This window comes from Geotrypetes seraphini, chromosome 13, assembly GCF_902459505.1.
Source record: "Geotrypetes seraphini chromosome 13, aGeoSer1.1, whole genome shotgun sequence".
NCBI classification, from domain to species: domain Eukaryota; kingdom Metazoa; phylum Chordata; class Amphibia; order Gymnophiona; family Dermophiidae; genus Geotrypetes; species Geotrypetes seraphini.
In genome coordinates this window covers 74,097,234-74,122,277 of record NC_047096.1, presented here as the reverse complement: position 1 = coordinate 74,122,277, position 25,044 = coordinate 74,097,234, and the positions used below count along the sequence as shown (strand labels likewise).

The following is a 25,044-nucleotide window of genomic DNA, read 5'->3' as shown; positions in this document are numbered from 1 at the left end:
TGGTTTTTAGATGTTTTTCTGTTTCGATTAAGAGCCCCATAGTGTAAGTTAAAAAACATATATGTACAAACATCAATATAGAAGCTACATGTCTATAAAGAACATAGGGACTACAAGAAAAGCCTATATGTAAAAAATATACATAAATGCAGGTGATTGCTAAGCCATATAAACAAAGGGACATTTTAGGCCTCTGAATCCCGCTGTGTGCCCAGAGCTGAAAGGGGTATTTTTGGAGGAGAAGTTAGGGCAGTATATGGACCGGCCTAGACGCAAGTCATCCTGCAGCAATAATCGAATGTTTGATAAGACTGCCTAGATGAAACTTATACGTTGTGAGTTAGACCAGTGTTCTTCAACCACCGGTCCATGGACCAGTGCCGGTCCACAGAAATTTCCTGCCGGTCCACAGGGCCAGCACGTGCATCAGGCCCAAAACAGTGTTCTTCAACCACCGATCCATGGTGCGATAGATGCGGCGTTATCTTTGAGCCAGCTCCCTCTTCCTAACTGATTCAGTGCACAAAGCCATGGGCAGTGGCTCCTACGGGCATCCTGCACCTGAACCAGAAGCCTTCTCCTGACTTTGCAACGTCAGAGGGAAGGCTTCCAAATGAGGCACCGGATGTGCAAGGTGCAATTAGTACTATTATGGGGGCGGTGTTTGGGGTGGAGATTGGGTAGAGATAGGCGGGGTCTGGCCCACAACTTAGCCCAGTGTTCTTCAACCGCTGGTCCACGGACTGATGCCGGTCCACAGAATAATTATTTTATTTCTGCCGGTCCATAGGTGTAAAAAGGTTGAAAAACACTGAGTTAGACGATGTAAAGACAGTTATAAGTGCCCAAAAAGTATCCAAAGTGACTAGATAACCACTGCAGGGACAGAGTAAAGACCACCACAAACTCACGCCATGTTCACTGACACTGTCGCACCCCCACAAAGTTCAGAATAAAAATGTACATACCTGCCTCCAGAACATCAAGCACCTGGCATAGGAAAGCCTAGTAGAGCTGCACAGAGGTGTCTTAAGTAGTCTGAGGGGTAGGGTAGTGAACCATAGAGAGGAGGACCCAGGCCCATAAGCCACTCTAACCACTACATTAATGGAGGAAAATGTGAGCCTCCCAAACCGTACTCTACTACCACTTTCAGCCATAAGGACTACTGGGGTTGTAGACAGATGGTTTTGGGGAGTTTACCATAACCTATAAGGGAGTTCTGGTGAGATGTTTATGTTGCACCCTTTTTGTGAAGTTCACAGAAGTTCACAGCAGTGCCATGTAAGGTGCCCCACTGCTCTGTTGCCATGTCTGGATGGCCAGTCCATCACAATTCTGGTCCCTCCCACGTCCAAAAAGTCTGATTCTGGGTGTTTGGGACTTAAGACAAATTTTTGGTCGAGAACTTTTGATTATGCCTTTCTGTTTTGTTTTTCTAGTTTTACTAACCCCTGAAGCAGCCCATAATGTGGGTAAAATATGGCATGTGTCGGGTGTTATCTGATGTCTGACCAATAAAATTGAACTTGCCTTTTACACATCTTTTTTGGCTGTGCTGCTTTTCACTGACCACCATTATGACTATCATTTGCCAGTCTAGATGGTATGGATGTATGTATGTGTGTGTCTGTGTGGAGAAAGTCATTGCACTTACAGTACCAATTACCCATAGTAAATGAACATAAGACCATAAGAATAGCTTTACTGGGTCAGACCAACGGTCATCAAGCCCAGTAGCTCGTTCTCACGGTGACGAATCCAGGCTACTAGTACCTGGCCAAAACCCAAAGAATAACAACATTCCATGCAGTGGCTTCCCCCATGTCTTTCTCAACAACAAACTATGGACTTTTCCTTCAGGAATTTGTCCAAACCCTTCTTAAAACCAGCTACACTATCCGCTCTTACCACAACTTCTGGCAATGCGTATCACGGTGACAGAATGCATCCCCATCCATATGGATAACCACGGAAAACCATCCCTATGTACTGCGTCCAGCACTGGTCGCCGTACATGAAGAAAGACACAGTACTACTCGAAAGGGTCCAGAGAAGAGCGACTAAAACGGTTAAGGGGCTGGAGGAGTTGCCGTACAGTGAGAGATTGGAGAAACTGGGCCTCTTCTCCCTCGAACAGAGGAGACTGAGAAGAGACATGATTGAAACATTCAAAATACTGAAGGGAACAGACTTAGTAGATAAAGACAGACTGTTCACACTATTCAAGGTAGGGAGAACGAGAGGGCATTCTCTAAAGTTGATTCCGTACAAACGTAAGGAAGTTCTTCTTCACCCAGAGAGTGGTGGAGAGCTGGAACGCTCTTTCGGAGTCTGTTGTAGGGGAAAACACTCTCCAGGGTTTCAAGACCAAGCTGGACAAGTTCCTGCTAAACTGGGACGTACACAGGTGAGGCTGGACTCATTTTAGAGCACTGGTCTTTGACCTGGGGGCCGCCGCATGAGCGGACTGCTGGGCGCGATGGACCACTGGTCTGACCCAGCAGCGGCAATTCTTATGTCACTCTTTAGTGTCTATCTCAACCTCGGTCTGTCTACACCAGCATTCTTCAATGCAAGGCTTGAGAGTCAGTATCTATGTCCATTCATACTCCGGTTCTTCCCTCTCTCCTTAAAGAATGACATGGTGATGGCTTCCCGTGGCTAATCACAGGAACAGGGACAAATTCTGTCACTGTGTCATTCTCTACTTTGTACATCTGGCCCTCAGATACCTCTGTGCTCCATCCTGATTTTCTTGAATTCGGGTATTGTCTCTACCACTTCACTGGGAGGCCATTCTACACATTACTCCTTGAAGAATTTTAAACAAAAATAAATAAAGTTCTGCATACCATATTTTAAAACTTTGCATAGTTTTATTTATAATTTATTTATGCAGAATTCTCCCATTTTAAGGCCCAACTCCTCTCCTGGGCCCCCTCATCTGCTGTTTTCTCTCCTCATGCCCCCCAGCCTTCCTTATCCTCCTTTTCTAACCCTCCAACTGTCAGAAAGACCCCTAATTCGAATAGCCCCTGTCTGCTCATCTATGCAAGCTTCTGCATCTTCCATGTGGTTCTTCATTTCAGCACTTACTCCTCTAAAGTCAGCTTGACAAGGCTGTGAGCTCCATTTAGACTGCTTTTTTTCTTGAAGCCATTCGCAAAGCACACCAAATGGTTCAACTCCCTCCTCTCCTACTTCTAGTGATTCCACTGAGACCTGCTGCATTAGCACTTCCAGCTCCTGAGGGAGTCATCTTGTCTTCCACATTGCAAGTTAACGGCTATACTTTCATAAATAAAACCCTGTAGAGCTATACAGCATTGATGCAAAATAGTCATCCTGCTCCTTGCTGCAGGCTCTAAACCACTGAATACGAGGTAGCACACTCGCACATGTCTGATAGGGAAGATAATCACTAGCCATATCTAGGGCATAAGAACTGCCATCTCCGGATCAGACCTTCGGTCCATCAAGTCCGGCGATCCGTACACGCGGAGGCCCAGCCAGGTGTACACCTGGCGTAATTATAGTCACCCATATCCCTCTATGCCTCTCGTAAGGAGATGTGCATCTAGTTTGCTTTTAAATCCTAGAACGGTGGATTCCGCAATAACCTCCTCTGGGAGAGCATTCCAGGTGTCCACCACTCGTTGCGTGAAGCAGAACTTCCTGATATTTGTCCTGGACTTGTCCCCCCTTAGCTTCAGTCCATGTCCTCTTGTCCGTGTCACATTGGACATTGTAAATAATTTTTTTCCTGCTCTATTTTGTTGATTCCTTTCAGTATTTTGAATGTCTCGATCATATCCCCCGCAGTCTCCTTTTTTCAAGGGAGAACAATCCCAGTCTCTTAAGTCGTTCCTCGTATTCCAAGTTCTCCATACCTTTCATTAGCTTCGTTGCTCGTCTCTGCACCCTCTCCAGCAATTTTATATCCTTCTTTAGGTTGGGAGACCAATGCTGGACACAGTATTCCAAGTGTGGTCTGACCATTGCCCTATAAAGCGGCATTATAACTTTCTCCAATCTACTCGTGATTCCTTTCTTTATCATGCCTAACATTCTATTTGTTTTCTTTGCCGCTGCCGCACATTGTGCTGACGGTTTCAGGGTCCTATCTATCAGTACACCCAGGTCCTTTTCTTGTTCGCTCCTACCCAGAGTTGCACCTGACATTCTATACTCGTGTTCCTTGTTCTTTCTGCCTAAATGCTGTGACATCACTTCCTCCCTCAAGACCCCCTCCCATGCACATACTCTCAATCGGCTCTTCATTTGTAAACCTCCCTTCTTCTTCCTTCCCAGGTTCATACACCAATTTTCTTTCCTTCTATTTCCCTCCTCCCTCAGAGCACATCCCTAAGCTGACTTACCATAACTCCCATTAATACCTGTTGTGCCCTCACCCCCATGGCACAACGGCTCCCCCTTCTGCTTCTATTCCTTTCTCTCCTCTCTTCTACCTTCCAAAGTATTTAGATCAATGCTGTCTTGTTAAAATGTTTATTTTATTTTTATTTTTCCTCTAACTCTACTTTTCACTTCTCTATTACCCTCCAGGTACTTTAGTTAGATTGTGAGCCTTCGGGACAGTAAGGGAATTTTTCAAGTACCTTTCTTATTTCTAATCTTAATGTATATTTTCTGTAAACCGCTTAGAACCTAACGGATGTAGCGGTATATAAGAAATAAGTTACAAATTACAAATTACTAGGCTTGCTAAATTCCCACACACAACTTACTCCCATACCCCTTAGCATGTTCTCCCTCCTTAACCTGCTCCAGGAAAGTCTTCCCATTGCATCCTTCCAGCACTTACTCCAACCTGCTCCAGAAAGCCTCTTCATGACATCCCCTACTACTACTATGTATTATTTCTATAGCCCTGAAAGGCGTAAGCAGCGCTGTACATTTTAAAATACAATAGACAGTCCCTGCTCATAAGAGCTTACAATCTAATTTAGACAGGACATTTCAGGGTTGGGGAGGTTATAGTAGGTATAGGTATCTGACAGCAGCAGGGTTGGGCAGATTATAGTGGGTCTAGGTATCTGACAGCATGAGAGGGATTTTAACAGTAGAAAGCAGTTTCAAAAAAGTGGGCCTTTAGCTTGGATTTTAACACTGTCAGGGATGGAGCATGGCGTATAGATTCAGGCAACCTGTTCCAGGCGTAAAGCGCCACAAGAAAGAAGGGAAGGAATCTGGAGTTGGCAGTGGAAGAGAAGGGTACAGATAAGAGAGGTTTGCCTGACGAGTGGGGATCATAGGGGGGGGGAGCATAGGGGGAGATGAGCGAGGAGAGATATTGGGGGGCTTCAGAGCAAACACACTCATAGGTCAGCAAGAGGAGTTTGTATTCGGAAATAGATGGGGAGCCAATGAAGCGATTTGAGGACAGGGGTAATATAAGAGTAGCAGCTCTCACAAAATATGAGTCATGCAGCAGCATTTTGAACGGATTGAAGAGGTGAAAAATAGGCGCGCGGGAGGCCCAAGAGAAGTGTGTTGCAGTAGTCTAAGTGCGAGGTGATGAGAGCGTGGACAAGGGTTTTTTGGTCATGTGTTCAGAGAGAAGAGGACGGATTTTGGTAATCTTATAGAGGAGGAAGCAACAGGATTTGGCATTCTGTTGGATCTGAGCAGAGAAGGAGAGAGAGGAGTCGAAGATCACCCCCAAGGTTGTGAGCTGATGAGACAGGGAGGAGGATAGCATTATCCACAGAGATGGAGAACGGCGAGAGGGGGGGTGAGGCAGGTTTTGGGGGGAAAGATAAGGAGTTCAGTTTTAGCCATATTCAGTTTGAGATGACGACAAGACATCCAAGCGGCAATGTCGGACAGGCAGGCTGAAATTTGGGCCTACTCCGGTACTTGCCCCAGTCTGGTCCGTCTTTCCTCCTGTCTCAACTGCGTGACAAGAGGAGGCTGCACACACTGCATTTTAAGCATATGCTCCTCTTTTGCTGTCCTACACTCCACTGATCATTTGAACTGCAGGATTTTATGGAAGCCCATGCGGTTCAAACAAGCAGTCAAGGCTAAGACAGCAGAGGAAGAGGACATGACCCAGAGCAGGTAGGAGAAGGGAAATAGAGGCTAGTGTTTGAGCAGAATTCTGCAAATCTACTGTTAAATTCTACAGGGATGGAGAATTCCACAATGTGCAGTTGCACAGAATTCTTCCAGATGGGGGGAGGGGGGGGTCACAAAAAAGTTTGGTGTAGACAGCAAGCCTGTGATTTCTTTACAACCATCAGTGCCTGCAAGCTAGGAAGATCAGCAATCTTAAGAATCAGCTTCTTGAAATCCACATACCTGGTCCCTAATTCTGCTGTCCCACTAACAATTGTCGTCTCCATCCCCCACTGAAAACATTGCAGGTCTGCTGTCCATAGATTCTGTTTGCTATATAGTTTCCGAGTAGCATATTTGCAGGCTTTTCTATTACTTCACAGGGATTTTATGGTGCTTATACTGATGTGACACTAGAATTTATATATTATATTATATGTAATGTTAAATCCTGCCAAATTCTCGCAGAATGGAGTTCTAGGCAGGTTACAAATAGCATAAGCGTTACATACACACAGTAGATGATAAAAATTTGATTACATCCTTAAAGATTTCAGTAATGACGATTTACAAATAGCATTTTCATTCATTGTAAGATCTGTGGACAAGATTGTGTGGATTGTGAAAATATGCATAGAAACATAGAAATAGACGGCAGATAAGGGCCAGGGCCCATCAAGTCTGCCGTCTATTTCTATGTTTCTATGTTAACACATCTTCCTCAGGGGTCCAAAAGTGTTCTTTTAATGATGAACCATGTGGAGCACAACAACATCCAAAAGTTCTGCAGTTTCTTCTTTTAAGTGACTTGCCCAGGGTCACAGGGAGCAGCGTGGGGTTTGAACCCATAACAACAGCTAGGGCTGCAGCTCTAACCACAATGCCACACTTTCCTCAAAGACAGTGTTTCTCAACCTTTTTTCTATTGTGACACATTGAATACTAAAATTCACAGCTGAACAGAGCACGCCTAAATATTGTTTAAGTTAGTATGATATCAAAAAGCATATGCAAATGTATTAACAACTTTCTCCCAACAGTCTTGCACCCAGTTTCTTGACCACAACTCTTTCCACTTTTAAAACAACATTTTATTGACTAAAATAAAGCTCCTGTATCAGGTATCTCAGTTCTGCAGTTTCTTCTTTGGATTTCCTAGTCACTTACTCTTGGCACTGCCCCAGGTACAGGAAGTCACAACAAAGAGAAGGCTTCTGGAGCAGGCCAAAGACAGCAGGCTCATCTCACTGACGCTGCTGGCAGCCCAAAGATCACAGTGCAGAGGAGGTAAGGGACAGGGGAAAGCCAATTCGATTCCGGAGTTGGGGCTGGAAAGAGAGAGAGGCCAAAACCCAAGACAAACTCCCCCAGTTCGGGAAACCTTCCAGACATTCGGACAGTCCTCTAAAAAGAGGACATGTTCAGGTAAATTTGGACATATGGTAACTCTAGGCATGGCAAATGCGACAAAGCCCATATGAACCGAATGGGATTCGTCACATTGGCTGTATGGGAATTGCTACCATGGCTTTGTATGAGGGCTCATTGAAAAGAAATGAGACTGCCTCTGTTTTTCTTTCCAGGAAGCATACGGTGGTGAAACAATTAGCTGTGTTGCGTACTCTCACAAACACGTCTTCCTCATCTGCCATGACGAACCATACTAAGTTCTTCCTGTCGTTGTGACCCAACAATGAAGACTACAGTAGTTCAACTGCAGGTTAAAAAACACGGATGTATGAGCTTCACAAGAACCAGCACAACTTTGCCCATCTACTACTTGGCAAGAAAAACAGAGGCAGTCTCATTACTTTTCAATCAGCCCGCAGTAAAAGGGGCCCTAAATGAAGTCTTACCAGAGACTTAAAACAAAAACAAAGAAATTGACCCTGGAAGATCCACAGAGAAAAAAGTCCAAGAGAAACCAAAGAAACATTGAGGAGAGACGATGTTCCTGATATGGACATTATTAAAAATTAAAAAATAATCAACATAGCAATCCACATAAAAACCTTAAGGACCTAGTTTGCTGGGTGCGTCGTGTTTCAACAAGAGAGTCTTCCCCAGGGGTCTCTGCTAGGGTGGAAGATACGTGGAAAAGCTAATCAATCCAAAAGTACAATTGCGTGGAACTCCGCATGAAATGCGCTGTGAAAACCAGAGCAATAAGTCCATTTCAGTAACATTGTCTCTCCACAGCGCTTACCAGAGACTTATATAGAAGCATGATCACCTCATTTCCCCTGTTGGCCTTTCCTCTCCCTATGTTCCCAAGCATCCTTCTGGTCTTTGCCATCATCTTTTCTACCTGTTGGCCACCTTAAGATCATCACATATAATTACACCCAAGTCCTCCTCCTCTTTCATGCACAGCACTTCACCCCTAAACTGTACCTCTCCCTTAGGTTTCTATAGTCCAAATGCATGACCCTGCATTTTTTTTTTTAGCATTAAATCTCAGCTGTCACACTCCAGACTAAAGGTATCTAACCGCAGTCCTGGAGAGCTGAAAGTCAGTCCTGGTTTTCAGGATATTCTTAAAATATGCAAACCAGATATATTTGTATGCACTGCCTCCATTCTATGGAAACATGTCTTATGGACATTCACTGGGATTTCTTGAAATTCATAATACTTCACAGCCCTCCATTCTGACAACCTTGTTCTAGACCATTCCTTGTACTTCACAAGACCCCTCATTGAGTTAAATACACTGGGAGCTGTGGGTACTGTTTTGCAGATTCTGGTATTATCTGCAGAAAGCTGCTTAAAGATATACTGAAAAGAAGGTTTTGCATGTTTTTCATATTTCATCTACAAGGGCGATTCAAAAAGTAACAGCATTTCAAACTCACGCACAAGGAAGATATGTTCTTAAAAGAAGTGTTGACACTGCCCAACAAATGCCATGGTGTGCTTAATTGAAAGGGCACTATATACAAAATGGCGGCACCCTTAGCAGTTGGCATGGTAGAGGAGCAGCGAGCAGTCATCAGATTTTTGTGGTCGGAGGATGTGAAACCTCATGAAAATCATAGAAGAATGCTGCAACAGCATGCAGCTGCCTGCATTGGCGAGAGAAGAGTGTATGATTGGGTAGATGCATTTAAAAATGGGCAAACATCAATCCCTGATGAGGAACACTCCAGTCGTCCCAACACAGCCGTCACTGATGAGAAGATGGGTTGTGCTAACGCCATTATTCGTAAAAATAGGTACATTTCTGACCAGGGAATTGGATATCAGTATTGGATCCGCACATAGTATCAAGTATCGCAAGCTGAGTGTACAGTGACTGCCTAATATGATGACTGATGAGCATATGATAGGCTGTGGAAGTCTGCACACAAACTTTTTGGCATGGTATAATAATGAAGGAGAAGGCTTCTGGCACTTATAGTTACAGGGGACAAAACCTGTGTGTGTCACTATGAGCCTGAAAGCAAAAGGCAGTCTTCACAATGGCATCATACATCTCCTTCAGGCAAGAAGTTCAAGTCTCAACCCTCCACTGGAAAGGTCTTGTTCTGGTATATGAATGGACCAATTTTGGAGTATTATCAAGAAAAGGGTGGAACAGTGAATAGCGCAATCTTGGAGGAGGAGCTGAAGCCAAAAATATGGAGCCGTCGCAGAGGACTTTTGTCTAAAGGCGTTCTTCTTCATAACACAAGGCCTCACACAGACACTGAAGCTCTTGACACCATTCGGAGATTAGATCTTACAGCATCTTCCATACAGCATTGATCTTGCTCCCTCTGATTATCATGTGTTTGGACCCTTTAAGGACACTTTGAGAGGTTGAAGATTTGGAAGCAATGACGAGGTCAAAGAAGCGGTGCATTCCTGGCTCATGATACAACCAAAAATGTTTTTCCAATGGAATAAAGAAGTTGGTGCAACGGTGTGACAAGTGTGTTGAAAAGGAGGGTGATTATGTAGAAAAATGACATATAATTTGTACCTCTAATTGAACCATACATCTCAAAATATTCAATTTGCTATTACTTTTTGAAATGCCCTCGTATATTTAAAATTATGTATTTTGTTAGCCACACTGAATGCTGCCCACCAGTTATAAGTAGTGATAAAGTAATAAAGCTGAACATAAGAATAGCCTTACAAGGTCAGACCAATGGTCCATCAAGCCCAGTAGCCAGTTCTCACGGTGGCCAATCCAGGTCACTAGTACCTGGCCAAAACCCACGATGTAGCAATAGTCCATGCTATCGATCCAGGGCAAGCAGTGGCTTCCCCCCATGTCTTTCTCAATACAGACTATGGACTTTTCCTTCCGGAAATTGTCCAAACCTTTCTTAAATCCAGATACACAATCCACTCTTACCACAACCTCTGGCAATGCGTTCCAGAGCTTAACTATTCTCTAAGTGAAAAAATATTTCCTCCTATTGGTTTTAAAAGTATTTCCCTGTAACTTCATCGAGTGTCACCCCCAGCCAACATCTTTTACTGTCAACCCCCAACCAACCAACATCTTACTCTCTCCCCATCGCCCTCTCCAGCCAACAACTCTCACTCTCCCCCCGTCATCTCCCTAAGCCAACATCTCTCACTCTCTCTCTCCTGCCCCCCAGCCAACATCTCTTTCTCTCTCCCCCCCCCTGTCACCCCTCCCCCCACCCAGTCAGCACTCTCTTCCCTATCCCCAATCCAGCATTCAGGGCACCTCAGAGATAATTCCAATCAGCAACCTGTCACTGGCTCTGCAGGATTCCCTCTACCATGTTCCCGCCCTCGATGATGTCACTTTTTCTTTCTTCAGGTGGATCCCTGGTAGAGGAAAGCCTGAGGAGCCCATGCAGATATCGCGGCGGTGTCACAGCAGAGATACTGCACAGAACACAGGTATTCCACATGCCTGGAGAATTCGTCACAAATTCTGTACTGTGCAAAATTCCACCAGAAGTAAAATGCCAACTTATGCCAGAATCTGGACACTCAGATGCCGTAAAAGGATTAGCATTTAGCGTGCTGCATCTTGGCCATCTTTATAGAACTGCCCCAAAGCCTTATTAGCCAACGGAGAGAAAGCTGCCTGTATCTGTTTTAAAGCAAAAATGACTTCTTCAGTATTTTTGAAAAACATTATTTATAAGTTCATTCATCTACACAAGACGCCACCCAAAATCCTGAGTTTCTTAAACCTGAACTTAAAAGACCATTAAGAGATAGTGAATGCAACAGTGGTAGAGTACTGTCCCAAAAGAATATACATGGGTACTTCCCCTGTTCCTAGTGGGTTCACAATGACTTGCCCCAGGGTCACAAGGAGCTCACATGGGAATTTAACTGGTTCCCCAGGTGCTTGCTCATTGCTCTAATCATTAGGCTACTTATCTGCTTCTTAATAGGCAACAGAAGGAATAATGCAGAGCAATAGTAAACCATAGACATGGAGGTACGGTAAGGCCAGTGTAAGAACATAAGAATAGTCTTGCTAGATTAGACCAATGGTCCATCTAGCCCAGTATCCCCATCTGGGGAGTGTATTGGGTGGACTGCGAAGAATTGCAAAGGGACTTGAACAAACTAGGGGAATGGGCGATGAAATGGCATTTCGAAGATCAACATTGAGAAATGTAAAGTATTACATGTGGGAAACAGAAACCCGAGGTACAACTATACGATGGGAGGGATGTTAGTAAATGAGGGTACCCAAGAAAGGGACTTGGGGGTAATGGTGGACATGAAAATGAAGCCGACGGCACAGTGCGCAGCAGCCGCTAAGAAGGCAAATAGAATGCTAGACATAATCAAGAAGGGTATTACAACCAGAACGAAAGAAGTTATCCTGCCATTGTATCGGGCGATGGTGCGTCCGCAACTGGAGTACTGCGTCCAATATTGGAGTTACTCGAGAGGGTTCAGAGGAGAGCGACACGTCTGATAAAAGGTATGGAAAACCTTTCATACGCTGAGAGATTGGAAAAACTGGGACTCTTTTCCCTGAAGAAGAGGAGACTTAGAGGGGATATGATAGAAGACTTACAAGATCATGAAGGGCATAGAGAGAGTAGAGAGGGACAGATTCTTCAAACTTTTGAAAAATAAAAGAACAAGAAGGCATTCAGAAAAGTTGAAAGGGGATAGATTCAAAACAAATGCTAGAAAGTTCTTTACCCAATGTGTGGTGGACACCTGGAATGCGCTTCCAGAGGGCGTAATAGGGCAGAGTACAGTACTGGAGTTCAAGAAAGGATTGGACAATTTCCTGCTGGAAAAGGGGATAGAGGGGTATAGATAGAGGATTACTGCACAGGACTGCTGGGCACGATGGACCTCAGGTCTGACCCAGCGGAGGCATTGCTTATGTTCTTATGTTCAGTGAGGCCAATCCAAGTCACAAGTACCTGGCAAAACCCCAAATAGTAGCAGCACTCCATGCCACCAATCAGGGCAAGCAGTTGCTTCTCCCATGTCTGTCTCAATAGCAGTTTATGGACTTTTCTTCCAGGAACTTGTCCAAACCTTTTATAAAACCAGCTAGCTACATTAACCGCTCTTACCATATCCTCTCACAACGCATTCCAGAGCTTAACTATTCTCTGAGTGCCCGTAAGTACACGGGCCTGACCGACAACTCAGAAATATTGTCTCCGCTGTGCTCAACCATGAAGAATAAAAAGGGCGCAGATAGGTGATAGTGTTTGTAGGAGATGGCATCTGGGCATGATCATAGAAACATGATGGCAGATAAAAGACAAATGGCCCATCCGCAGCATCTACCATCTCCTACGCTCCATAAGAGATCCCATACGTCTGCCTCATGCTTTCTTGAATTCAGACACAGTCTTTGTCTCCACCACCCTTTCTGTAAAAAAGTACCGTATTTCCCTATATCACTCCTGAGCATGTCACCTCTTAACTTCATCTTATATGCTCTCTTTCTGAAGTTTCCTTTCAAATGGGACTCGCCTCATGCGCTTTTATGCCACATAGGCATTTAAATGTCTTTTATCATATCTCACCTCTCTCGCCTTTCCTCCAAGAAATACATACTGAGGCTAAGTCTTTCCCCATATGCCTTATGGTGAAGACCACTGACCATTTTAGTAGCCTTCCTCTGGACCGACTCCATCCTGTTTATATCTCCAGAATTGTACACAATATTCTAAATGAGGTCTTACCTGAGTCTTATACAGAGGCATCAATCAGTCCTTCTTCCTACTGACCATACCTCTCCCTATGCATCCTAGCATCCTTCTAGCTTTCGCCGTCGCCTTGTCAACCTGTTTGGCCATCTTAAGCTCATCACATACTATCACACCACTATAACACCCAAGTCCCGCTCCTCTTTCATACACAAAAGTTCTTCACCCCCTAAATTGTACCATTCCCTTGGGTTTTTGCAGCCGAAATGCATGACTTTGCATTTCTTAGCATTAAATCCTAGCTGCCAAATTTCAGACCCTTCTCCAAGCTTTGTCAGGTCCTTCCTCATGTTATTCAAACCATTGAGGTATCTACTGTATTGCAGATTTTGGTATCATCCACAAAGAGGTAAATCTTACCCAATAGCCCTTCAGCAACATCACTTGCAAAAATGTTCAAGTTCATGAATGTCAGCCTTAGCATTTTCGGTTGGCCTAACCAATGTCAGAGAATATGGGAGATCATATTCATGTCACTGAAAATAGCCTTAGCCAGCCTAAATTAAATCAGTGCTCAAGGGCCTTGCAGTGAAGAGGTGCTAAGAGGTGTTAAGATGTGCTAAGATGTGTTAATGTCTGATGCTTAAGATGGACAGCTTAAGATATACAATAAGTCCAGGTGCATGAGCTAGCATAGATAGTTAAGGTAATCAGAAACCATTGTCAGAGGCATACTGGAAATTACATTTGACTCCAGTCTGTAAGGAACAGGCTCGCCCTCTATTCTTCTCCAGTCTCTCATACCTCACTCATCTTATTCACCATTGTTTCAAACAGTTTACAAAAGATAGGGGTACTTAACTTCAATAGATTCTATTGAAGTTCAATAGATTCTATTTTTAAAATAAGACTCCAATCTATAAAAGCCCCTTCCTCTCCCTGGAACATCACCTCTCTCTTGCTCTCTGTCTGGACACCACTTTCTTCTGTCTTTTCCTCTGGACTCTGTAAGTTAGGGAAACTGCCTTTTCTCTCTCCTTAATTGTAATGCTTAATTGTAATCTTTATGAATCTTGCTTTTCTGTAATATTAAGCTTATTTCTGCATAATATATATATATTCTTTATGCAAGCACTCTTAGCGATCTTTGTCAGTAATTTTACTTCCTACTGAATCTTCAACGAGGATATCGAACCCGGGACCCGGAGGATTGTAAGGCCGCCTCAACATTACCCCTCCAAACCTTACATTTTGGGGAGCTAAACCTTACAATGAAGACCTAAAACCAAAATTTAGGAACTATAAATTCTCCCTAAACTTGCATTATTGACAGCAGAAGAGGGGGGATCATGGAATGTTATACAAAATACTTAGCAAGGGTCTGAATGCCCTTGTTCTTCAATTTGACCTCAGTAGTGCTTTCGACCTGGTGGACCATGATCTTCTGCTTCTATGCCTTGACCCTTTTGGTCTTTCTGGGAACGTATTAAATTGGTTTAAAGGCTTCCTGAAATCATGTAGCTATCAGGTCAAGATTGGAAATACTCTGTCTTCAAAATGGAACAGCAACTGCGGTGTCCCTCAAGGCTCGCCATTGTCACCACTACTCTTCAACATCTACTTAGCTCCCTTGAGTGACAAAATTCTTTTTAGTGACAGCCTCTAACTCTACATTACATTCCATAACCTTGAAGGGAACCATATACCCTTTCTCACCAACAATCAGAATCTTAGGCGTGCACTTGGACAGACAGCTATCGTTGACTGCTCAAATCAATCATGTTACCCACAAAGGATTTTCCACTCTTTGGAGTCTTAGATCCATCAGGAAATTTTTCGACCAAATGCCTTTTACTCTCCTGGTCCAATCACTAGTTCTCAGTATCTTGAACTACTGCAACATCATCTACCTTACTGGACTTTGCAAACATTTCCAGAAAGTAAGCATAATTCAAAACACTGCAGTAAGGCGGCAATCCGACTAATCTTTGGGCTGAAAAAATGGGAACACATATCCCCCTACTACCAAAAACTCCACTGGCTACCCATGGAAGCAAGAATTCAATTCAAGTTTGCCTGTATCTGTTACAAATCCATTCTTGGTTTGGCCCTATTATAGCTGGTTCCCCATTTCTCCTTAAACTGCCCTTCCAGACCCACCCGCAGAGCCCACCTCTTCAGCCACTCAACTCTAAAGGCCTGCCGATGCAAAAGCCACCTAAACAGAACACTTGCCTTCCAAGCAGGTCATCTAAACGACTGGCTGAGCAGAATTATCTCGCACTCCTCATCCTTCCTAAACTTCAGGAAATTATTAAAAACCAGCCTATTCAACCGAACTACAACCTAGCCCTCCCTCCCTCCCCTGCTCCCCCAAGTTCTCTTTCCCCACCCTTCGCCCTGCCCACTCTCTTTTTTCCCTCATATTTGGCACGTTCCCCCGCACTCGCATATTTATTGTATCTGTATTCGTTGACTGTAACATCTCGCTGATTGACCTGCCCTTCTCTGTTGTAAACCGTATTCGCTGATTCTTTGTTGTATCTGTATTCACTAATAGTAACTATTCGCGTATATGTATCTGTATTCACTGATTGTAACTATTCGCTGATTGTCCAGCCCTTCTTTATTGTAAACCGCCTTGAACTACTACGGCTTTGGCGGTATATAAGAAATAAAATAATAATAATATTTAACTTGAAAAAAATTTGAGCACTTAACCCCTTTCTATGACAAACTCCACTGGTTAAAAATTGAGAATCGAGTATTTTTTTAAATTCAGCTGTCTCTTCTATAAGGCCCTATATGGTTTATTGCCTGATTACCTCACCAATCATTTCTTATTTTCCAGATCCAGACGGACCTCTCAACCCCACTCATTCTTCTCTTCCCATCAGTTAAAGGTTTCTCACATAAAAGATTCATCAATAAATTGTTATCCTACCAAGCAGCTTCTAAAGATCCAGAATGGAGTCATCTGGTCCGTTCTTCTACATCATACATGCATTTTAGGAAACTCCTGAAAACTCACCTTTTCCCCAAACTTGAAGACCCAGTTTTAAATTAACCCTTGTTGACTCAAGACTAGACAACTTTCATTCATCATCTTACCCCATCATAAACCTCAATTTTTCGTTTGTAAAACTGTATTATTCCCCTTAAAAATTACTGTCCCTGATGATTTTTCACTACCCTGTACACCGCCTTGAACCGAAAGGCTAATGCGTTATATAGTATAAATAAACATACATGTTATGTTATTTATGTTCTAGTTACAAATTTTCTTTGTCTTGTTTATTTTTTTCCTCCAATACTCTCTAAAATTTCCTATCTAGCACTATACACTTATACACTATTGCATAAAATATTAACCAGCAGGTGCCTTGGCTACTTCTCTCCTCTCTGCTGATTTCAGTTAATCTCTAAAAATGCAATGTGCTCTTCTCTCTGTAAGAGTGAAAGTAAAGAAATTAAACAGGGAGAAAAATGAAATATTTAACTTTCTACTGATGGCCAGCGGAAACAGTTTCACTAGTGTTGCCACTGAAGGCCCAAAGTCTCTCTTTTGCTCATTTTAATTCATCCTTTGCGGTCACTCAGAGCCAGATAAGAGTAGCATCCTCTCTCCATTTTCAAGGCATTCAGAACAGGTTTGATTCTAAGCCACCAAAATGTTAAAAGATCATTTTGAGGTATCACCGACAAGAAAAAAACAGTCCTGGCGTTACAGCTTCAGAGATTATGGCCCCAAATGAGGCCTCACAACTCAACCAAAGAGAATCCAAGAAGAAAGCCGGGGCCGACGTCGAGGCCGAGACCGGGGCCGAAACAAGGGCCTGCTCCACAGCAAACAACTCAGCCATGTGGGCCCGTCGACGACGCAGGGCGCGTTTCTGGAAAGTGGCACACCGGGGGCAAGAATCGGTAGGCCCTTAGGCACAAAATACACCAAAAATGCGAGTCAGTAATAGACAGAAGCCGATCGCACTGGGTGCACTTTTTAAACCCGGTAAGGGACCGGGACATAGAGAAAAAGGCCGCGGCTGATCGAGGCCGAGTGGCCGCGGCAAACTGGGAGCCCCCGGATGCCAAACTACGATTGGTAAAAGCAACAAAACAACAAAAACAAAGAAGAAAAACCGCACAGCAACACCCGAGAAAAAAACCAAAGAAGCCGCGGTGCTAGAAAGGCACTGAACACGGAGAGAAAAAAACGACAGGGCTTTCTGGCTCCGCGGAAAACTAAGAACTGAAGACCACGAGGAGGGGATGCGCCCTCTAGTGGAGCGGGAAGGCACACACATGCGTGGTGCAGCACCAGCAAACTTGAAATCTTCAATCAAGTTTGCTTGAAAAGCTGTCCGCGTCGGGGCTCCGTGGATGACGTCACCCACATGTAGAGAATATGCTGCCTGCTTGTCCTGGGATAAAAAAAAACAGTCCTGGCGTTACAGCTTCAGAGATTATGGCCCCAAATGAGGCCTCACAACTCAACCAAAGAGAATCCAAGAAGAAAGCAGGACTTTGTGCGACTGTCATAAGAATGTAAGAAGTTGCCGCTGCTGGGTCAGACCAGTGGTCCATCGTGCCCAGCAGTCCACTCCCGCGGTGGCCCCCGGGTCAAAGACCAGTGTCCTATCATCAATGTAGTTCATTTCCTACTATTATTTCTGTAAACTGCATCGATGTTTCTACGAGGAAGTGAAATATAAGAATCAAATAAACAAGCTCAGAGCCACTGATACAGTTTTTAAAAATTTGTATATTTTCCTGCGCTAACACAAAACGCCTCCCAGCAGACTAGCCGGAAATCAGCTTGTGAAGGGTAGCAATGCAGTCTGATTGGACAGCCACACATCCAGCCTAGATCACCAATTCAGCTCAGTGCATTTGATCAATAAGGACAACAGCCAAGGCTAAGACAAACAATCAACACAGGTCTTTAAGCATGAAAGATCAAATGAAAGGCACTTTAAACCAATAGCTTTTATTTATCTGGAGAGTAGATTCAGCACGAGTCCAATGCTTGTGAAATGAAGGGGTTTCACACACTGTTGGGGAAACAACCAGCACTGAGAGCAGATGAAAGCAGAACTTATGTTATTGAACTTCAGGGATGAATATCCTGCCTTCCACCTTTCCAGCAAAGAAAATTAACATCTCATTCATTACTAGCAATTTCTACTACCGGAGTGTTCATATTTTGACCCATTTTTTTTCAGACCCAACTCACAACTTCAAATCAATAAAACACACAATGCAAAACTGTTATTCTGCTTTCTTTTAAACCAGTTTCTTCTTACTGAAAGCCGAGATCAAAGACAGCCAAGAGTGGAAAACAGTTTTAAAAAACTTTGGTACCAGCCCAACATTTTCAAAGCCAGGGAAACATTTGCGGTAGTATTTTAAAAATTGTTTTTTTCATTTTTGCTCTTTTTTCCCCCTCTTTGCACTCCTTCCAGAGACTCTTCTTTCCAGCTGCTTTTCCATGCTCCAGGCATTTTCCCCAATCTTCATCCCATTTTTTTTGTGGTCTAGCCAGCACCCCATGACTTCCGATCCCCGACTCAAACCCCACCAGTGGCAATCACTACAACTACTAGGCCTCAAAGATCTAGACTTCACCATATGCTCCCAAACAAAAGAATGACATTATGCCTCCAACCTGCCCCATTACACTGCTGACACTGGCTCCCTTTCTCAGTACCCAAAAATTCAGTTACCCACACCCATACTGGACAATGTGCTCATTAACTGAATTTAAGAATCTGTGTTCTGCCTTTCCATTCTCCAGAGCAAAGGATAAAAGCTAAATCAGCATGACAAGCACCATAAGTAGAAAAACTGCACAACACATAATTAAAATGCAAATAAAATACATGTACAAACTGATAACCCTATCAAATAAACCAGAGCTTCACTGTTTTTTTAAGGTAAAGGGGGTGGAGAAAGGGCTGGGATCCGACACACTGCCTTTCTGTGATTACAATCAAAGCAGTTTACATATTACAGTATATAGAAATATTGATTTTGTACCTAGGGCAATGTTTGATTAAGTGACTTGCCCAGAGTCAAAAAGAGCAATGGTGGGAATTGAACCCAGTTCTCCAGATTCTCAGGACGCTGCACTAAAACACTAGGCTACTCCGCTCATTATCAGGGAATGTCCTAAAGTGTGTCTCTTTATCCCACTTAATTGAAAAGGTATTACAACACAATTGTTAGTGATATCAAATAGAAAACCCGATCAGCAGAGACAGCACCAACATGCCTCATAGAGAATGACAGAGTGACCAACAAACCTTTCTTTAAGGTAGTAAAAATCACAGAGATGAAACCAACCGGATGTTGGCTTTATAAACTTAGATGAAGTTGAGGTTGGTTAACACAGTTGGTGTTTTAAACTTTGTGCCCTCAAAATCCCAGGAACCTCATTATCCCAAGCAAAGTCAACTAGGCTGGGAATATAAAAATCTAATTGTTTGCAGGTTAGCAAAAATTAGAAGGTTACAAATTCCATTCAGTCCATTCTTAAGACCAACTGGCATCTTAAAAGGTAGAAACTAAAACATTTTCCTAAGGAATCATTCTCATTATTAAATTTTTTTTTTTAAACCCTGTGTCTACAAAAGAAGCCACATTGCAGACCCAAAATATTTTCCATTTTCCTCAGCAATCATTCTAGTCCAGGGGTGGGCAACTCGGTCCTCGAGGGCCAGAATCCAGTTGAGTTTTCAGGATTTCTCCAATTAATATGCATTGAAAGCAGTGCATGCCCACCCCTGCTCTAGGCGGGTACACATATTAGCTGGATTTAGCAGTTAACTGAAATCCATGCTGCCTCTCTGCAGCTAGACAAAAGTATCCCCCTGGCATCCACTTCTAATAAGAATTCATCCACTACAATCCTGAATACAGAGCATATATGTTGGCCTATCTAAAACACAAAGCTGCTGCAATACTATAAGCTCACTATTGGCACCAAGCTCATTAAGAGTGATTATGGCAGGTTATTCAGTAATGGGTACAAGAGGTGGATCTTGAGGGCAAAGAGGTTCTAGAAGTTTATTTGATGGTGGCACATAGCAGATAAGGTACACCGCTGATCAAGGAGACCTAGAAATTTCAGGGAACAATCGCTGCTCTGCAGACTGAGATGAGAAATGCATAAAACACACGTGAGGTTATAAAACTATCTGCAACGCGAAAGGGGTAAAGCAATTCCTCTTGCCATCCCCTAATTGGAAGGGAGGGAGGGGGGGCAGAACTACCAAGAGACTGGGGGCTGGAAGATGGGAGGGAGACAACACACTCAAAGAATCAGAGAAAAATATACAGTGCCAGACATCACAAAGAACAGTTTGCAACACAAGTCATCACAATAGGATACTGGGCTTCATGGACCTTGGTCTGTCCCAGTATAGAAATGCTTATGTTCTTATATTAACTTGGCAGCAGATGGGTCAAAGGAAATCCAGGCACAATAATGACAAAGGGACCACAGAAAGGAACATTTTCCAAACATGATGTGCAGCACCTTCTCCACAAGGCTGCAGATTTGCATGGAAACGTGCCATGCATAACACAGGGGAAGAGACAATCATTAGAATTGGGATGAATGGCGATGAGACCAGGTTCAGAAACAAAAGACCAGTAACGGAATTTATCAGACAGAAAAGGTCCTGCCTCTGATGCTCTTCAGTTCTCCTTCACCGCCTCTTACAGACTGGAACCAGTCACATGCATTAAATGCGCAGTGAGCCTTCTTAGGGACACAGGTAATGAGATAAGAAACAGAAAGCTTGAATCTCATCGACTCAGACACCCAAAACACTGTGACAAAACTTCAGATCATAAGTCCCTGCTTACTATTTAAAAAATTGCTCTAAACTAATCTATATTTCACCTACAAGCAGCTTCTTTCATCCATCCTTTCCAGAAAATGTTGGACCTATTACAGGCATCCCTTGAGAGATGGGTTCAATTCTGCTTGCTACTTAATCAATTTTTAAAGCATTTAAGAATCTGAATACACTCCCCCACCTTTCCATTTCATTCCCACGCGTGTTCAGCCAGCAAGACTGCGAGGCATCAAGCACTCACAGAAAGACAGGGAGGAGGAGAATGGCCCACGAGCTTGCCATAGGCATCTCAGCTTTATTTCATCCCTCACACTCCAGCATAAAAACCAGCCAGACCACATACTGTCTGATCAAGGATCCATGCTCCTGTTGCAGCCCTGCTCTGAAGACCTGAGCAACATTCATAGCCTCCCCTGCACCACTGTAGTCCAGAAGACATGAGAGCAATCTCCTTGATGGTTTAGGAAGACCTTGGCTCATCACTGCAGGGAGCCTACTTCACCCACACCCTTTACCTGCCACCAAAGAGCCTTGCCAAAGGATATATTACTCCCTCCGCATACCAGAAACTTCAGCTCCCAAAGCAGGGTTGATTTCAAAACATTTACTGTTATTGCAAACGTTCTGCCATGCCCACAGATAAAACCCAAGACATAAAAGAAACCCAGAAACATTACGTTATGTAAACGTTTTCAGATCCCTGCTGTGCCAGTAACTGTATCAGATTGCTGCTTTCTCCCAATTCTCAGGAGCTCCTTCTCCTCCCTCGCCCTGTCCTCAAGATCATTCTCTTCCCCGGGGGGGGGGGGGGGTGGAACGGAAGGTCTTCAGAACCAGGCAAAACTCCAGAAAAATGCAAGACTCAACTCTCCGTGGAAGGCTGCACTTCCCAGGGACCTCACCCCGAGCAGATGGGAAGAGAAGCCGGCGCTCAGCGATCGAGCCCCGGGAAAGGAAGCTTCCGAGTCCCTGCTTTTCCCCCTTCCATTCCCGGCACACCAAGATCCGATCTCCCTCCCTCCCCCCCAGCTCTTTACGTGTCTTCAGGCCCGAACCCCGGCTCCGATTCTGCTGCTGCTTCTTCCTCCTCCTCCCTAGGCCCATTTATTCGGCTCTTTCCTCGGTGCATCCCAGCCCCCAAAGTGCTCTCTCTCTCCTCCTCGCAGCCCGCAGACTTGATCCTGCTCTCCTCTCCCTCCTCCCCGGGGCTCATCCAACTCCCCCCCCCTCCCCGATCGGATCCAGCTCCCCCCGATCCAATGGCGATCTTCCGCCCTCCTCCTCCTCTACACCCCTTTAGCAGGCCGGTACCTGGCCCAAGTCGGGCGAGCGGCCCGGGCGCGTGTCTCGGGCTCGGGCGGACTCCCCTTCAGCGCCTCCTCTCCTCCATCTTTGCAGCTTCTCCCGCACCGACAACAACATTCGGTGACGTCACTCGCCGTCACGTGACCCGGCGCGGGGCCTAAAAATAGAGCCCCCCCATCGCTGAGCCCTACCTTCCCCCCCTCCTCCTCCTCCCCACCGCCGTTCCCTAAGGGGCGTGGTCGGAGGGAGGTGGGAGGAAAAAAAAGAGCGAGGCCGGCGGCGGCGCCTGCGTAGTTCAAGGGAGTTAAAAAAAAAAACAAAAAAAAACCTGCGGTCGCGCGCCCCTACCCGCCGCGAGTGTGTGGAAGTGAGCGCGCGCGCTCCAGTCCCTCCATTCAATACAAAAGAAACTTTATTAGGCTACTCTCCTAGAGGGGAGAGATAAGGTGGGGCGAAGTGGTTTACGCTCTGGAGAGTCATACTGGTCTTTGCATATACATTTTGTTAGTGACAACTTTATTTGATACACCACAAAGTCCTTAGTGCAGCAAGACGAGGTTTGTCAGGCATTTACGTCCCCGCTGGGAGCTGAGCTAACAGCATGATCAAATGAATAACTAGTCTGGAATTTGTCGCTGCCTGACCCTGCCATTGAGAGCAGTGCTGCAAGTCCCATAATGCAACAGGTTGGGCTGGTCAGAAATCCAGGTCTGCCCAAAATGTCCAGCCTGGAACTGGGTAACTTGGCATCTCTAGTGCAGTGGTTCCCAACCCCTGTCCTGGAGGAACACCAGGCCAATTGGGTTTTCAGGCTAGCCCTAATGAATATGCATGAAGCAAATTTGCATGCCTATCACTTCCATCATATGCAAATCTCTCTCATGCATATTCATTAGGGCTAGCCTGAAAACCCAATTGGCCTGGTGGTCCTCCAGGACAGGGTTGGGAATCACTACTCTAGTGTGTAGATGTAAAAAGTATGTTATACCAGTGGTCCCCCAACCCTGTCCTGGAGGACCACCAGGCCAATCGGGTTTTCAGGCTAGCCCTAATGAATATGCATGATGCAGATTTGCATGCCTGTCACTTCCATTATATGCAAATCTCTCTCATGCATATTCTTTAGGGCTAGCCTGAAAACCCGATTGGACTGGTGGTCCTCCAGGACAGGGTTGGGAACCACTGTACAATTTTATAATGTGTTCTAGAAGGCAATCATTACTTAGAATTTATGAGACTATGAGTCTGAAAGCCTAATTGGGGCTCTTAGGGCACAACGCTGAAGATTTGTGTAGGACTATAGGGTGCTTAATACCCTCATCCCATCCCTGGAAGGAGTAAGAGGGCTGCTGGGGTTCAAAGAGGCAGAGATGCCAAGTTATTCAATTCCAGTCTGAAATTTTGGGGTAATCCTGGCAGAACCAGCTCAGCCTGTGGACCAGGTGAGGCCCTGGGCCAGGACACTGGTGATAAAGGGTGCTAAAATACCATGGTGGTCTACCTTCAAACTTCTCTAGAGGGATACATGCGAGATTAGGATTTTGGTGCCCTTTATCAACAGTGCCATGAGTCAGTTCCCTACCTGGTTCAAGTGGGGAAGATATGCGAGAAAAGAGGGCACTAATGCAAAAGTTGGCTCAGCACTAGAGAATGGCATGGGGACAGTTACACTTATTTTATTTGATATACTGCCATTTTTAACAAAAAAGTCAAATCAAAGCAGTGTACAATAAATAAAAACAGTGGGCAATATTTATAATTTATAACATTTTATTGAAGGAATCAAATAAATATACAATAATAAGATACAAAGAGATATTCATTACAATTAAATTCACAATAATAATATTTGCATACATATTTTTATCATTCCTCCAAAATATATTTCTATATACCTAATCTATTCCTTTCTATACCCCTTAATCCCTTCCCTTTCCCCCCACCCTTCTCCCCCTTCATTCTATTTATTTCATTTATAACATTTTTAAAGAATTACCTTAGATTATTTTATAATATTTAAATGCAATATTTAAAATAAAAACATAACAAGGGGAATCTACACAAACAAATTAACTAAACTAGACACAAGAGGACAAAAAGGGCAGGAAAGGTTTACAATACCTTAGGAGAAAACCAAGCAGGATAGGAACAAGAGGGTAGGATGCAGAAAGAATAAGAAAAGTAAAGATAAGCATAAGATGGTGACTACCTGGTCACAAGTACCTAGTCAGAATTATTGAGAAAATATTACACAAAGATTCCCTAATCACAAATCATGGCAAAAGTTGTGAAGTGACAAACTATTAGGAACTGGGTTCAAATGCCATTTTGAAATAATAAGCCTTCAAGTGAGACTTAAATGACTTCAGAGATTTTTCCCCATCCCCGCCCCATTCCTGCAAGCTCTGTCCTCATCTGCACAAGCCTCAAACACTTTAAAATCATGTGTTCGAGGCTTGTGCGTTAAGGCAGAGCATGCAGGAATGGGACAGGGACCGCATCATGGGGACAGGATGGGAAAATTGAGTTCCTGCGGGGATGGAGACAAATTTGTCCCCATGTCATTCTTTACCCCAGAGCTATATGCATAGAGGTAGCCAGCTGATTAGTTTTGTGGGAGCTGGGAGAGAATCTCTCTATTAACCAGAGAAAGACAAGCTGCTTCTCCCTACTCCAACTGG

The 25,044-nt window shown here is 44.1% G+C and overlaps 1 protein-coding gene across 2 annotated transcripts in view; it reads right to left on the bottom strand.

Moving 5' to 3' along the window:
• The window catches only part of HDAC5 (histone deacetylase 5), a 205,341-nt gene extending 182,831 nt beyond the window's left edge, over nucleotides 1–22,510 (bottom strand). For both annotated transcript variants that reach the window (XM_033917883.1, XM_033917884.1), the window contains exon 1: nucleotides 22,370–22,510. The gene's annotated coding sequence lies outside the window, so the exon portion shown is untranslated. The remainder of the gene's footprint in view (nucleotides 1–22,369) is intronic.
• Nucleotides 22,511–25,044: the final 2,534 nt, after the last annotated feature.